This window comes from Athene cunicularia (genome assembly GCF_003259725.1).
Source record: "Athene cunicularia isolate RWA chromosome 10 unlocalized genomic scaffold, athCun1 chr10_part1, whole genome shotgun sequence".
NCBI lineage: Eukaryota > Metazoa > Chordata > Aves > Strigiformes > Strigidae > Athene > Athene cunicularia.
Genome location: NW_020799112.1, coordinates 14,227,061 through 14,242,772, shown reverse-complemented (window position 1 = coordinate 14,242,772; position 15,712 = coordinate 14,227,061). Strand labels below are relative to the sequence as shown.

Genomic DNA, 15,712 nt, shown 5'->3' with positions numbered 1-15,712 from the left:
GCTGGGGACACCACCATTTATCCTTCTTTTTCAAGAAACCAAGTCCAAAGCTGAGTTTTGAGCAGAGCTGAACTCAGTTGTTTGTGGTGGGGAGAACTGTGCAAAAATCAGGAAGTTCCAAGGCTTGCTGAAGCAGAAACGCTTGTTCAAACTGAAAAATTTAAAGTGAAATTTCAGTGAGCCTGGGCCTTTTAAGAAGAAATTGTTGGTTTTACATAACGAGAGTTTCTCATGGCAATGCACCAGTGTTTCACCAGGAAGGTGACACCTACCCATCAGGACCCAGAGCAGTGGAAATGCAAGGGATGCTCAGAAGGTGGAAGAGCAATGGGGACATCACATCACAAGAGCTGGGGAAAGGAATTCAAAACGTGTATTTCAGTTTGGAAAAGCATAGGGGTTACTTGAAAAGCAGGCAGAATGAGCAGATGTTTTAAACTCAAAACATGTTAAGGTGAAAAGCCCCAATTCAGCTGTGCTCAGGGAGGCCCCTGGCAGGGTGCAGCACACCCCTTACTGCAGTGCACTGCCTTGCTTTGGAAATTTATTTTGGTATTTATTTAGTGGCGGCCAGTGGCTGTGTTTACCCATTCCCCTGTGACAACAGTGTCCACTGTGTGGAAACCCAGGTTGCATTAGTAAAGCTGGAAAGCTAACAAAGCCGGGGCATCTTTGCATTCACTCCCTTGTGCGTGTTTATCGAGCTCAAACCTTTTTGCTTTCTTTGTCTCAGACCACAGCATTGGAAAGGCAGTAGAAAATTCCAGCAATTCCCTCCAGCTGAGCAGAGGCTGCCACGTGGGCAGGTCCGTGCATGACCACCGGTCCTCTCCACCATCAGATGTCTTTATGTAACTCCAGACTCAGACCAATATTAGCTTTCACCCAGAATGCACATTTGCACTTCTTCCAGGGAGTCTCTGTAGGAAGCCTTGTGTACTGCTAAAGGATTTAATTTCATTTCTCTGTACAGCTTGTAAAAGGTTTCTTGGAAACCAGATCTTTGCATTTTACTTGAGTTCACTTATCTGCCAAAAGCTGTTTCAAGTTACCGTGTCCAAGCCATATTAAATGAATCCTTAGGTAAGAAGGAGGTGGCTACAACATATATCTTTGTTGAGAAGTCACCTCTTCTAATTACGTTCCCTCCTTATAAGCTTTAATATCAAGGCCTACAAAATGAGGTCAATCTCTATTAAATGTAATGACTTTCCCTGTGGAGCTTGCAATGAAAGCAGCTCCGCAACAAAGCTTTCCATTTAAGCAGGGGTGTGTGTGGGGAAGTTTCTATTACAAAGAAGTCCCCTAACTCAGTGCAGGGGCTTCATTTTCATTTGCTGGCTACCACAAAATGAAAAGATTTGGGTTGAGACTTTAACCAGTGCTTATCTGAGAAAAACAGACAAGAGAAGATGAATCAAAACACGAAGAGCAAAAGACACGTTGCTGCTGCAGCAGCTGACCTAGAACCAGTCTAGCAAGAAACACCTTAAACTGCCCGCAGGTCCCAAGAGGGCAGAAAGCACAGCTGCATCCTCGAACCAAGGCAAGGGCCATCATGAGCCACAGCTGCATGCAGTGAGCAAAACGGTTATAGCAAGAGGAGCAGGCTCCCTTCTCTCTTTTTGCTGCAGGCTAGACATAGTTGGCTCCCATAGGTGCTCTGAGGAACAGGCAGTGTGGTTCGCTCCTTGAGAAGGCTAAATGAAACTTGTAATGGATACAGGAGCTAATTCTGAACCCTGCAAAGAGCACTGTTTATGCAGCAGTGCTGTGACCATCCTGCTGGGCAGCTTTTGTGGCTGTGTGCTTGCCAGGCAGATGTTGCCCTGCCCAACTGGTAAGTCTGCAAATCTCTGATTTTTCACACAGCGAAAGTGCAGCAGTTTGAACGGGGCTGTTTAATGCTACTGTAGCTGTTTGTGTGGCTCTGTAGCCTGGAATTTTAAGCTAGGTAGGCATAATGCTGTCTTGAAAAATAAGCTTTCTTTCACACTGGGAACTGGAGGTAAATGTGGCCATAACTTTTAAAAATTGCTGTTGCCCTGATAATAGTCTTAACAACTAGCAAAGTAAGTTTGCTCTTTCTTTAAAGGCATTTTCTCTTTCTGCAGCCTTGCAGGCAGAAATTTGCCAGGCAGTTGTTAAAACATTGCGCCTGCCAAGTGCAAGAGGGTTATTTTGGCATCAGCTCTCGGCTAATATTAGCCGTGCGGCGTTAAGGTCGCCATGTTTGAGGCTGTGTCGAAAGCAGTTTTAGAAAGGCAGCTGCCGGCTTGTTCACCTCCTGCCTCTGGCTGCTCCGCTCTTCTTCCCCCCGCCCCCACTGCAGCTTAGCTCTCTGCTTTACATTTTTTTTTATCACCGCAGTCAGTCGAAATATCATGCAAATGATATCTGCCTTTATTAACGCCTCAGCGTGCTAGTGACGCACTACAGCCTTTCTCGCAGGAAACAAAAAATTACCCTGGGGTGCGCTGGGATGCGGACCAACCTTCTCCGCCAGCGGAGATTCTCGCCCTTTAAGAAAAAGCCTGCAGTAATTTTCCATTACCCTGCACGGTCTTGTCTACGTGGCAAGAATTGTTTGTGGAGGCTGGAGCATCACGGGTGAGGCGCAAGGCCCGATCTGGCTGCCGTTGCTTGGCTACGCGCTCGGCATGCCGGCAGCACGCCAGGCTCCTGGGAAGCACCTTTGTTCCCGAGGAGGGATTTGAGTTGTGTTTCCATGCTGAAGGCAGGGGACAAATGCTGCCTTTCTCGAGCAGCCTGGCAGAACTGGAGCTTCTAAATAGCATGAGCCAGGCAAAATACTCAGTAATAATAATAAGCTCGGGGTCCATCTCCTGTGATGGTTTCTCTGCCTTTGCACAAGGAAATGTCTTATAAGGAGCTTGTGGTGTTTGTTTGCTGTTGCACTGATCATAACAGTCACTTAATCAAGGCAGTGTGTTGAATTGGGGAGGAATAATGACAGCAAAATCCCCCCCCTGCTTTTGTTGTTTCCATCTAATAAACTAGATGGATAGTTGCTGTTCTGCAACTTGATAAGCAGATATTTTTTTTTAATGTAAGCTCTGGAGTCCTGATGGGTGCGTCTCTGCTCTAGCCCACTGAGGGCTGTCTGAAATGCCTGAAATATTTCAAATGCCACCAGAAAAATCTGCAGCAGCATGGAGGATCGAGTTTACATGCTCTCCCTGCTTGCTGGGGCTAGGCTTCAAGTAGGGCAGCAGTGTTAGTGCAACAGGCATTTTCATGACGTCTCGAGCATGGCTTCAGCTCCAGGATAGCTTATTTCATTTGTGTGAGGCTTGATACTTCCATTAATAACACAGCTTTGTGCTCCTCTGCTAGCAGCCTGTGTTGTCAAGGTCTCTCCCTATGCCAGCTGCCAAACCTACGCTGGTAACTGTTAAGCAAACAAGTCCTCTCTGTTAGGTAACGCTGCCATTTGCTTTTTGCAGCAGCTCCAAGCACCCTCAGGAGTGAGCCCCCAGGAAGAATAAAGGAACATGTTGTTTTGGGGTGTCTGGCTACCACTGGAAACCTGGTAATTGAAAAACCTGGTATAGGGTGGAACACCCTGAGCGTCAGCCTTAATTTTGCTTTGCAGAGTGTGAAGCCGCAGGGGAATTTTATGCTCATAATCTGGCATCCTTCATCACACAGATGAACGAACCTCACCCAGCATAGCCCTGGCACAGCTACAGAGGGGACCACCTACTCAGCCCTGCTCCTTGGGGGGGGCTCCAGATGAATCATGGCTTTGAGGCATCTTTCCCTGGGCACTGGTATAGCCCTACCTGCAGCCCTGTGCCCCACCAGTGTTTGTCTCCTAACCACAACCTCTCTGAGGTTTATAGTTTGAAGATATGGCTTCCTGGAGTTGCTCTTGAAAACTGGCAATATTCTCTGCTTTCTGTGCTCCTATTTGGTCCTGCTTCTCACATCCAGTCCTCCTACCACCTCCTCCTCATCCCTGCTGCTGATGGTTGGGCTGATGCCCCTGCCATCTGGGGACTGCACAGTACTCCCCATGTCCCAGAGATGGGCAGGGAGGGTGGAGCTGGGCACGTTTAGCAGCTTGGCTGCGAGCTCTCTCTCACCTGGATCATGCTTGTCCTTCATCACTGAAGTCTGCCTTGTATGTTGGGAATGACCGAGCAGATGTTTAGGATGGTGAGTTTCCATTCCCCTAGGTCAAATTTTCCCATATGAATAAATCGATGGTTAGAAATAGCACCTTATCCACCTTAAACACTGCTTGGCTCCCCTTAGTTAACTTTTTAACTTACCTGTCCTTGGATTGTTTTGTTTGTTTTTTTTTTCTAAAAAAGTCAACTACTGACTCCTAGCAATTTCTGAAAACCCTGGTGTCCAAGAAGATAGTTTTTTGGCTCTTGAAAAGCAATTGTTAGTAGTAGCCCTTTTTCTTTGTGTTTTCAGATGTGAAAATCAGAACTTCTGAATTCTTACATCTTGTCAAGAAGGCAAGCTAATATAGCAGCTTGCAAAGGAGGATCCCTTACATGTGGCCCCGTGCTGTGTCTGCTATACAGTGTGCCCCCACTGCGGCTTGCCTTTGCTTGGGATTTGCTCTGCACAATAAAAGGCGGAGGGACTGGTCTGTCAGGAAGAGGGTTTGCCTCCCTTGTTTGAGCAGTTAGGAATGTGGGTGAGTCACTGCCTTGTCTGAGGAATGAAACCTTCCATCCTAGTTTCTTATGCCTTTGTTTTGCTTTTAGAACTGCAGTGTTGTTGAAGGTAACTCGCACTCCCGTGGCTTCTCTGTGGCTCAGTCTTAACATCTGGTTTCACATTTTGTATTTCCTTCTTAAAAGCACATAGATGAGACTACATCTTTCTGTGTGTGCTCAGAAGTCCAGAGGATCCAGCAGACCTCATGAGATCAGAGCAGGCAATACCACTTCTGTCCCCAGTGAACAAGGCTCGTTTTTCAGTACAACCGGTGCAGCAGGGTGTAGTTCTACAGCAATGTCACTAATAAAAATAGTGGCAATTTCCAAATACAAAATTAGAAGAGTCTTTGAGGACAGTTTCAGACAAGAAAAGCAGAGAAGGAAAGAACATGTAGGAAAGGGACTAAACACACAGCCTGGTTTTCTAACTTTTCTACCTTTCAACTATTTGATTAAGCTTAGGGGCCAGTGGCCATTTTGTGAAAGAATTACCTGATTTCAAAGGTTTTAAATACTTCAGATTATATTGCTACCTTTGAAAAATAAGGTTTGTCCTTTATGTGGATGCTTAAATATGACTTTAGGTTCTTTTATGTTTTGCAGATTGAAAAAATTAGATATTTTAAAAGACTCTTCATACATATGTTGTGCCATTTTACTGCAATTTGGCATCTAATACTGATCTCTCTTCCTTATAATAGATAGCTTTCCTCCCTGGGAATTTTTTACACTTCGATTTAAGTCTGTCAGTCACTCTCAAAAGCTCAGTATTTATATTTATTCCACAGCAAGCATGTGACTTGTGTGACTGCATAATTACATCAAAATGAATTTGGGTTCCTTTTTGTTGCAAAATGTTCTAGGGCTACAGATATGATTTGAATGCCTGATAAACTCCAAGTATTGAGATTACAAGAAAAACTATCTAAAAAATCCTATGGATTAAGGTCATGCATGAGATATTTAATTCTCCCTCCTGTGAGGTTTGATTGGAGATATAGTCTGCTCCCACTGACTCCTTAAAATGAGAAAGCTTGAAAAATTTACTAGACTGTCAGATTTGCTTTGCTGCTAGAGGAGCTGGAGGTGTTGAAGAAAGAGGGAACTGTGAGGAGAGAAAGAAGCAGGGACCAATATGGTCAAAATCCCTGCTGGCTCACAGCTTGAAAGGGAGGAAAGCCACCAAGATGACTCTCTCTCTGCCAGAACTTGATCCACTGTAGAATTAACTAATCAGAAGGGATGGTTCTTCCTTGTTGCTGTGATTGAAGCAGTGTTTCGAGGCTGCAGTTGGGACCCAGGCTCCATTGTGCTGGACCAAAGAATATATCCTTGCAAGTAAAAGATGGAAGGTGAGAGTAGGAGAAAGGTGGACAGAAGAATGGCAGTCATGGTGGGGAAGCATCTTGGCACTATGGAAATTCAGTTGTAGGTTTCGCCCCCCCCGCCCCCCCCGAGGCAGATATATGATCAGGCAATATGTCACAGAGCCTTGACTTGATGGAAGGTAAAATTGGGATTGCTCTCTGTGGGCCAGGCAGTCCCTGAGGCACTGAAGACCACGGCTCACCTGTAAATCTGCCAAGAGCTGTTTTTTTTTTTGGTTTTTTTTGTTTTTGTTTTTGTGTTTTTGGTTTTTTTTTGAGGTGGCCATTATTATTCTGCTTGAATTTGCTCTGGGATCACAGTTTTTTCCACGAGCTATTGAAAATCATCCAATGGGAATAACTTCCAGTAAACTGATTCTGACATTCAAATAGGGTGTATCCTTATGGAGATCAAACCACCCTGTTTTTAAGTTAGTGATCAGCTGCATGCAGTCCCTCTCAAAATAACCTGTGGATGTAACAATTTCACCCTGTGGTAGACATTATTAGTCACTGCTGTCCTTCAGGATGCCTTAACTAGGGCATCACTGCTGCTTATCTGCATGTCCCAGGGGAGCCTGGTGGTGTTTGTGCAAACCTGATTGGGCTGAGAGAGGGGTGGAGAAATGCAGTTCTCTGCCCAGGATATATTTAGTGAATGCAGCTGTGGGAGGCAACAGGAACAAGAGAGCTCTTGTATTGCCAGAGCTCTGACAGCTCACATGCTTAAATAATCTGCTTTTTTTCTTAGCCATATTTTCCTCCCTCTACAGTGTTTTTAATTTGAATGTAAAGTTATACCTTAATGTAGTCAGAATTCTCCCTGGAGCTTAAAAGTGAGATGCGTTATGGTGCCAGCCTTACTATAGCCCTTCAAGGGAAATAGCATTCACCTTCCACATGCACTGGACCTTCTCCACGGCAAGCAGGGAGATTTCATTTAATTTTGATGCACAATGGTGTAGGAATATGCCTTTCATGTACTCTGCAGCACTTGCTTGGACTGGAAGCAGACCTGCAGGGCTAATATGGCCCGTCCCAAGCAAATAAACTCTGCTTCTTGCTAGGGCTGACGAGCTGGGGTGGAGAGGCTGCTTTCAGCATGCCAGGACGCTTCACTGTACTGTGCAAGCTCCGCTGGTCTTCTGGCAGCCCTGGGAGTCTGAGCCAATATTCGCTGGTATGTCATGGAATTAAAAAAAAAAAAAATGTACAAGAATAGGTTTACCGGCCTGCTGGGTCAAGTGGGAGCATGTTACTGCTGCTCTGCATTACATCTAATTTGTCTGTGCTCCCTGGCTGTGTTCAGACTTGCCTCTGGAGAAAAAGACTGAGGCTGGGAATTCCCCATCCATCTTTTTCCCTGGCTTGTTCAGCAGCACAGGACAAGCCATGAGCTAGTCTGCCTCGGGCATTAAAAGTTTATGACAAATTAAACTACAGAATATTAAAACTGGTTTTTTTTTGTCTTGATCTAATGGAGGGGTTAGAAAGGGGCTAGAAAAACAACACTGGTTCAGGGAGGTCCAAAGTGTGTCTTTGTGTCTGGGCACAGTCCAGGGATGAGGGAGACAGACATTTTTCTTTCTTAGAGTTTGCCCCACATCTTGGTGTTTTTCCTGAGAGGCTGCAGTGACACCACGGCTTTCCTCTGCCAGGGCAGCACCCTGACCCTTCCCACCCCACGGTGGGCCGCATCGCTTTGCCGTTCCCATGGCAGGGACTTGCACCCACCCGAAATCTGTATCGGAAGCGCAGCTCCTGTGGGTGGCTGCCATGGTTCTGGCACAGATCCTGAAACACATCCAGCTTCTATTAAAATTGTGTGGTACGTGTGTTCTGGATATAGCTGTCCCACCTTTGCATGCTGTGATTTAAGGGAGGCTGTGTTATGTATCGAAAGTATTTAGGACTAAAGTATGGGAAAATGCGTCTGGGAACAAATCTGTGCTGAGGTCGATGCCGTGGGTACCCACGCAGTATTTTCTGTCCTTAATCTCGCTGAGTCTGTCCCCGAGATTTGAGTGTTTTTTTCAGCAGTTAAATGGTTAACTTCAGGACTAATTGGCTTTGAGAGCTCCAGTCCTTTGCAACAGATTATTGGCATGCTGGTAAGAGCAGCTCCCTTCCTTCCCTTCCCCCATCATTATAAAAACATGTACTGTAGCGAGAAACCAAATACCACATGGCGCCCTACACGGAACCCATCAGTGCTCCAGCCCAGTATTTAGCACAAAAGTCCCTTTATATTTGGGAAGCGGAGGGAGAAAATTCTGGAAACGCAAGATCGCGGCGATAGCGGCTGAATCAGCAGATTTATCTGCACTGTGCAGGGGCCGGAGCCTGCGGGCAGAGCAGCGGCGTGGGGCAGGGTCCCGGGTGTTTCCCAAAAGCTGAAGGCAGGTGGGAGAGGCTGGGCGCTCCGCTCTTTGTCAGGTTACAGCTCTGCGGAGAGCTCTCGGGAGTCCCCGAGGGCTGAATGTAAAGAGAGAAAAATGAAGGGTTAAAAAAAAAAAAAAAAGTTGCATTTCTGGTTTCCAGCGGGGGATGTGTGCGTTTTTAGGCAGCTGTCTACAGAGGCAGTCGCCATTTCGTGAAGCTGCGTTAATGCAGCAGGAGGAGACATGTTGTGTTTATGGGAGTCTGTATTTTAAGGTTTTTTTCCTTGGCTTTAGGAGGCTTATTCATTCCACCTTCATCCTCTTTAAGGCCATGTGCTTTCATTTTAAAACTTAAGGTTTAAAAAAAAAAAAAAAAAACAAGGGGAAAAGGGGGAAGTTCTCCTAAGGGGATCTCTGTGCAACCAAAATCAGGTGTCTTTCCAGGAGACTTTAAAAAAAATTCAGAGTTGAAACGTGGTTCCAAAAATGTCACCAAACCTGTAGTGAGGATAACCAGGATGATAACGTGGCAGTGCACCCAGCACCATAGAGGCACAGCTGAGGTGTTCAGGGGAAACATAGCACATCAGGTATGTTTTAAATAGAGTATTTGTTTCTGGTATATAAAGATGTCTGGTCTGTGAAGCCACGATGCTGGCTCTGTTTAACTTTAACAGGTTGACTTGACCTCCAGTATTGAGATACTAGTTTTGATCTAAAATCTCAGACTACTGCTAGTGTTGGAGAACTGCTCATTTGATCAAAAGAGGAAAAGTACTGATAGTGACAGGAGCGAGGTCAGACTGAATCCCCCGCAGTACAAAGCTTGCAGAGCAAGCAACAGCAATTTTTAAGGGTCTTGGAGTTTACTTTTTCCACTTTGGGATCTTTCACTTGCAAAATATATTATAAGGCTCATTAAACAAGTCTGGGAGCTGAGAGAGGGAGCGTTAATGCTGACATTTGGCAATACAGGCGATATTGTTGCATTTGATTTTGGTTTCCTATCATTTTCTGGTTTCAGAGTCAGGAAATGCTGCTCATTTATTTTTCATGTAGCTGTATTTTTATCTTGACTGTGCTTATGGAGGCAGGGCTTATGAAATCGAGCTGTTAGAGGCCTTGAGATTTTGATGTGATGTTCAGTTTCAACAAATTTCAGTTCTAGAGTTTCTATGCTCTGGGTGAGACTGGAGGTTATAGAGACAAATTAGTGCTTCTGCTAAAGAAAGAACTACGAAATGAGTGCAAAGGCTACCTTTTCTGCTTTCCCTGCTGACCAAACAGCCAGCATCTATGTGCCAGCTGACTGGTCGGTAATGTATGGCGCCGGAGTGGGGATGCTGCAGCAATGGTGTGTGCCTGCCGACTACCAGGGAAGCAGGCCTTGGTATTTCAGCTGCTCATAAAACACTTGATAACTTCTATCTGTGATCTCAATCCAAACTAGGATTGCAAAAAGCATTAGTCGTATTTAAAACCCAGAGTAAGTCAGATCCCTCCATGTTAGCCACACTGGAATTTTGCAGGGCCTTTGGTCTCCTCACTCCGGGTGTGTGTCTCCTTTTCAAGCCTGTCACCTGCAGAGATTTCTCTTGAGATGTTGACTCCTCTATCACAGAAAAGCAATGTAAAGAAGCCTTTTTGCCACCTCAAGATCATGACTTTCTTGATTTACCTTTGTACTCGGCTCAGGTTACATTAAATCCGAGGGTCAAATGTAACTTGAATGCAGCGCGCACCCATGATCAGTGGTGTACTGCAGAGCTCTAGTGTGGAGGTCGTGCCCGTCTTTGATTTGTCCATGTAAGACTCTGCATTAGAATGATAATACAAAGCATTAAAGTTTTCATGTATAAAAATTACTTTTCCAGCATATGCTAATGTGCCTTTCTGAACCTCTCAATTAGGTTATATTTTCTCCTAAATTTAACTCAATTTTATTAACATCACTTGAAGCAGACTTCAGCTTCACTTTTAGTTCCAATTTAAATGATCTTATATATATATAAAAGATAATCCTTTATTACTTTTGAGCAGGTTTTTTTCATGGAGCAAAAGTACTGTCCTCTGAATATTCATTATCAGCACCTGATATGCTAGCCAGGAGCAATTTAGTAATTGAAGTTTAAGCAAAAAAAGAGCTAGTTATTAAAGTCCCAGTGTTTAATTTTTGTTCATGTTATGATACTAAATTATTCAAGCATTTTACTTTATCTCCTATGTATATATACTCACGTTCTCATTTTTTTTTTCTGGAGTGTTCTGTGGTCTTCTTTATCTTATACATTAGGTCAGAGTGTTCAATTGTGCTGTTAAATGCCAGTAACATGTGTGGCTTCTTCCAAGAAAATTTTAGATGGTTTCCCAGTTAAATGCATTTTATTTTGACCTATTTGCTTCTATTTAAGTCTAACATTTGGTCTCTTGATAGTCAGTATTCTATTTTATGGAAAGGTTTTGAGGTATACTGAAGGAGATAAAGGTGAAATACATAGCATAATTTAATTACTATTATTCCTTTGGCTATTATTAATTAAAAAATAGGCAAAAAAAAAGAAATGTTGGGGGAAAACACAAAGAATAGTGATGCACTTACACCTGCATGTGCAAAACTATATGCTTGCTCTTACTCTTGAAATACAGACCTCTGCTTTATGTTCTCTTTCCCTTCTATGGACTGGGTTAGTTCACTTCAGTTGCATTTTTCCAAGTACTGATATACATGTTCATTCCTAAATTCACTTCATATGCTTCCAAATCCTTAGGACAATATTCATTTTAGACACACTAAGAAAAACCTGGAGTGATTCCACTGACCTAAATGTAATTACTCAGCACTGAATTAAAGGTACAGGCACATACTCCAAATGTGTTTGGAGTAACATGTAGAGATCAAAATCTCTGTTTTTGTCATGAAATTAATTTTTTCTAGACAAAACAAGAAACATTTGTAGAGAGAGGTAGTAGCTTCTTGTTCAATGCACTATTAAATCTTGATGAATGTAAGTCACATTTTGGGTGTGTTGAACCTTGTTTGGGTCTTCCACTGGGTGGAATTGCAGTGAATGTTGCAGTTAGATTTTTCAGTGATGAAGTGCTGTGGATGTCTCACTCAGGATGTCTTGCATTCCCTCTGGTGCATTAATTGTACAAAAAGCCATTGACCTCGTTTTGTGACAGGACTAGTACCAAAAGTGTTTTTCTTGGGCTGCTTCATTTTCTCACCAGCTCACCTTGTAATAATAATCTTTGACTGAATATATAAAAAAATACACTGAATGATTTCAAGCTGAGGCAAAATTACCACCATTAATGGCTTGCTCAGAGAGGAAGTATTTGTTTCAGCATGCAAATCTGTTGCCTGCAAGAGTTAAAGCTGCTAATTCTGGAGTTTAGATGCCTGACATGCACAAAACTGCTCTAGTCCCTAGGCTGATGAGCTCTCCTGGCTGGATAAAGCTCTGGCAGGAGCCAGTTTATAGAGAATTGACTGTAGGAAGAAAATATAAAAGCTCATGGGAAACATCAGTCTGACACAGAAGCTATTTCTGCTCAGGTGACATTCTAATCCGAGCGTGTCCCTGATATAGTATCACTACATCAAAAATTGATTGGACTCCACATCTAACAAGGATGGACAAATATGAAAAAAGTTTGGTCTGAGCTGCAAATAAGGGGTCTTCTCATTTACAGATATGGTAGATTACAACAGGGTGATTCAGTGCTTCTTCAGACTGTCTGTAAAATAAAGTATATGCTTGTAAGATTTCAGAAAAAAAGGCACAGTTTCTTTTCACTGCATGTGGCAATTTGCTGAATAATGCATCATTTTGTCAACTATTATATAGCAATCAATAAAATGCCCTGTGGTGTGTTACCTGCACACAAGAGACAAGAATAAAGATCGTTATGGAAACAGGCTTGAAGCTTGCTTGAAATAAAAATCCCAGTTCTATACTTGCAGTTTTGGAGGACTGGGTTGTTTTTCTTTTCATTCTAGACTAGCTGTAATTTATCTTGTTCAATTTGAGTGAAATTCATCATGTTTGTAAGGCTGGTATGAAGCCCTTTACCTGCAAACCTCCAGGGAGATTTACCAAGAGAGTATAATTGTTGTTATGCTTGTCATCTAAACTTTCCAAAGTCTGCACTAGAGCTCAAATGGAGAGTTGGTAAAAAATAAAAATTAGAACTTAAAATTGTTTTGGGATTTTTTTTTTTGTCCTTGATTTTTGATGTGTAAACACATATTTGTGCTAAGTCCCTTTTCTGCTTTCCCTTTTATAATCGTATTCCTCAAACACTTAAGCAATATAGCTTCACTGGCTCATGTTTGCAGCAAATAAATTTCAAGGATGGATAGATAAATGCCTTTGGAAGATGAACTTTAGATCTGCGCAAGTAATGCTAGAATTTCAAATTATCCAAGATTAAAACAAAACCCAAATTGTTATTAATTTCATTGTCTAGATCTTCTAAAAAATGTGTTTTTTCCCAGCTACATTTAGAATCCAAATATTCTGAAGATTTTGCTTAGAAGTTAGAATATGTTGTCTCTGACTCTCTACATAACAATTGTGTCATCTATTGAAAAATGGGGAAACCATATCTTTATTTTGCAACATAAGGTTGGGTATGAGTTTTAGTCTTGCCAATGTTGTTTTTTTCAGAGACTCTTGATAAAATGATGACCACTTCCCAGCTCAGCAGAACACTGCTATGACTGTAGACTGTATTTACAGCCAGAAGGTAAGATGAAGAGCACTGTTTGCAGGTTCTACCTTTTAAAGAGACTGAAAACCCTACCAATATGTCTAATCCTTGCATGTTTCCAGTCCTGCAAGTTTCCAAGTAGCAAACTTCAATACAGAGAAGTTAAAAGTGTGTAAGTCAAGTCACAGAACCTGCCTTTGCACGCTGCAGCTGTAAGTGTTAAAGTTCCTGGGAAAGTACACCTTAATTTCTTACTAGCTTTCAAAGGTGATTTCAGTAATAACCAAAGTTGCATCATTCTTTTTTCATGGAAGGAGACATGTAATACCTTGTTAGAACTCTTACAAATTCTAGTCTGTAAGTAGGTGCAGGCAAAGTAGTCAATCAGTGTTTTTTCTACTACGTCCCAGTCCTCTTATAAAAGTCTCTTTGGCTTGGTGAAATAGTTTGTTGCCTAAAAGCTGACCTTAAAAACCCAGATCATTTCATACAAGTAGCAGGGGTAGAGAAACAGATTTGTTGTTTCAAGCTCCAGTGACTTATTTTAAGAAGCAATTCAATATATTATTAAAGTCACCCAAATTCTTGAAGTTTGAAACAGTCTAGAGTTTTGAATTGTCACAAGATTTCATCAAAATAAGGGCTACTGTATGTTTCCCACTCTTCTTATACCTCTAATGCTCCTGTTTAAGGCAATGGCTGTATGTTAAACGTTGACCAAATACAGCATAAGTACTTTGACTGTGGTGGCTACTATTACAGTTAAGATGGCAACAAGGGATAATTCAAAGATGATCTGTAATAATAACAAAGAACTTAAAGTTTCAAACCTCCTTAAGAAAAGTGGACTTGATTTCTCAAGGAAAAAAAAATATTTCTTAGTCAAGCTAATATAAAGCACAATAATTAATCTTCTCACTAGACAACAGTTACTGGTCTTTGCTTTATTGTATACAGGAACTCATGCAAAACTGAAATAGTGAGGTGGGTGGGTTGTTCAAGAGCTCTTCGATCTAAAATTTGAGCTCAGGCCACAAGACCATGTGTACAGAAAGAATACTGATTCTTTGATGCATTGTGACCAACAAATTAAAAGTTTATGTAGGAAGGACAGTTAAATCCCACAAAATATATTGGTACAATTTCTCACTTCCGTTACACCTTTATAGTTTTTATTGAGAACTTATTTTTTCTTTGAAAACAGGAATAAAAAGAGCTGAATCTTGGTTAAAATTGCTTAATTTTGCATAAATTGAAAAAGCACTGGAGTTTAGCTTAGCAGACTGAGATTTGTTTCCTTTACCATATGTTTATGACACTGATAAGAATTGTTTCTCATTATTCATGGTAATAAATCTTTTTCTTGCAGCTCACAAGGGTCATCGTTCTAAACATGAGCATCATAAAAGTGCTAGCAAACCCCACCATATTAACATAAGCTTATTTTTCAGTGTTAAATCCTAGGAACAAAAAGGGCGTATGTAAAAGTTCTCCCTATGCGTGTAGATGTGTTTGCAATTATTCATTACAGGCTGGAACAAAAGTCTGGATTTGAATTCCAGTTCCAGACCCAGAGCAGAATGAATAGCAATGAGCTGATTGCTAGAATTTTTATCCTTGCTGCTTCTGCTGTTACGACTTCTGTTGTGATAGCAGGAAAAACTTTTGCTAGGATCAATAGGCTGTAATTGTCTTAACCAGTCAGACAGGGACGTTGGTTCCATGCTTAGAACTTTGTCTTTATTTATATTTCTGTCATTGTTACTCTGTCACTGCTATGAGAGGTCCACAGACGTAGGCATAGCCGTACTCTTACAGTGTCTTTGTGTGTGCTGCTCCAAAATCCCAGGTTTTCAGGAGAGTGATAGAAGGTAATTTGAATCTGCCTGGACAATTACTGGGATTTTAATAGTGAATTACTGAGGAAGGAAACAGAAGCGGGGGGTAGAGGGGGAGCAGATTGTTTGGTTTAGTAACATACTACAGATTACATACAAAACCAGAAAATAGAACTATATTCAGGACAAAGTGACAATTTCTGTGAACACATAGTTTGCAGGAAGTTAAATGCCTACCACAAAACAGCTTGCTGTGTTCAAAGGGCATCTGATACCCTGTTTGCATATTCTTTATTGAAACAAGCCCAACTATTATGTTTGGCTTAGGGCCTAAAAAATTGTTGATTTCTCCTGAAAAGTGATAGAATTTTGGTTGAGGAAAAGTTTGGTGACATTGCACTTCTCTCAGTCTTGTTTTGACTCCTGTTTTCCCCTTCAAAAGGCAGATACAGTGTTTAACCATTTTGTCAACCGTTGGAGTAGGATCTCAGGCCTTTCCATTACATTTGTGTCTCCAAAGTGCTGTGTGCTACATTTGCACCTCCTGTATCACAAAGAACACGCTGCTTCACCAATCTTCTGGTATCCTCTGGTACAGAGAGCATGTTGGGGCAGGCAGGGAAGGGGCACTGCTCTCTGAAATTACAGTGTGCTTTTTGCATGTTGTCCTGAAGGGATAATAACAGTCTTCATGGGAGCTGGGGGGG

General features: G+C 42.2%; 1 protein-coding gene across 2 annotated transcripts in view; it reads left to right on the top strand.

The window, feature by feature from the left end:
- The first annotated feature begins 1,632 nt into the window (after positions 1-1,632).
- The window catches only part of CHD2 (chromodomain helicase DNA binding protein 2), an 85,542-nt gene continuing 71,462 nt past the window's right edge, over positions 1,633-15,712 (top strand). Inside the window, exons 1-2 of one of the 2 annotated variants that reach the window (XM_026855913.1) lie at positions 1,633-1,840; positions 4,450-4,678. The gene's annotated coding sequence lies outside the window, so the exon portion shown is untranslated. The remainder of the gene's footprint in view (positions 1,841-4,449; positions 4,679-15,712) is intronic. The other variant, XM_026855914.1, reaches the window with a different exon arrangement.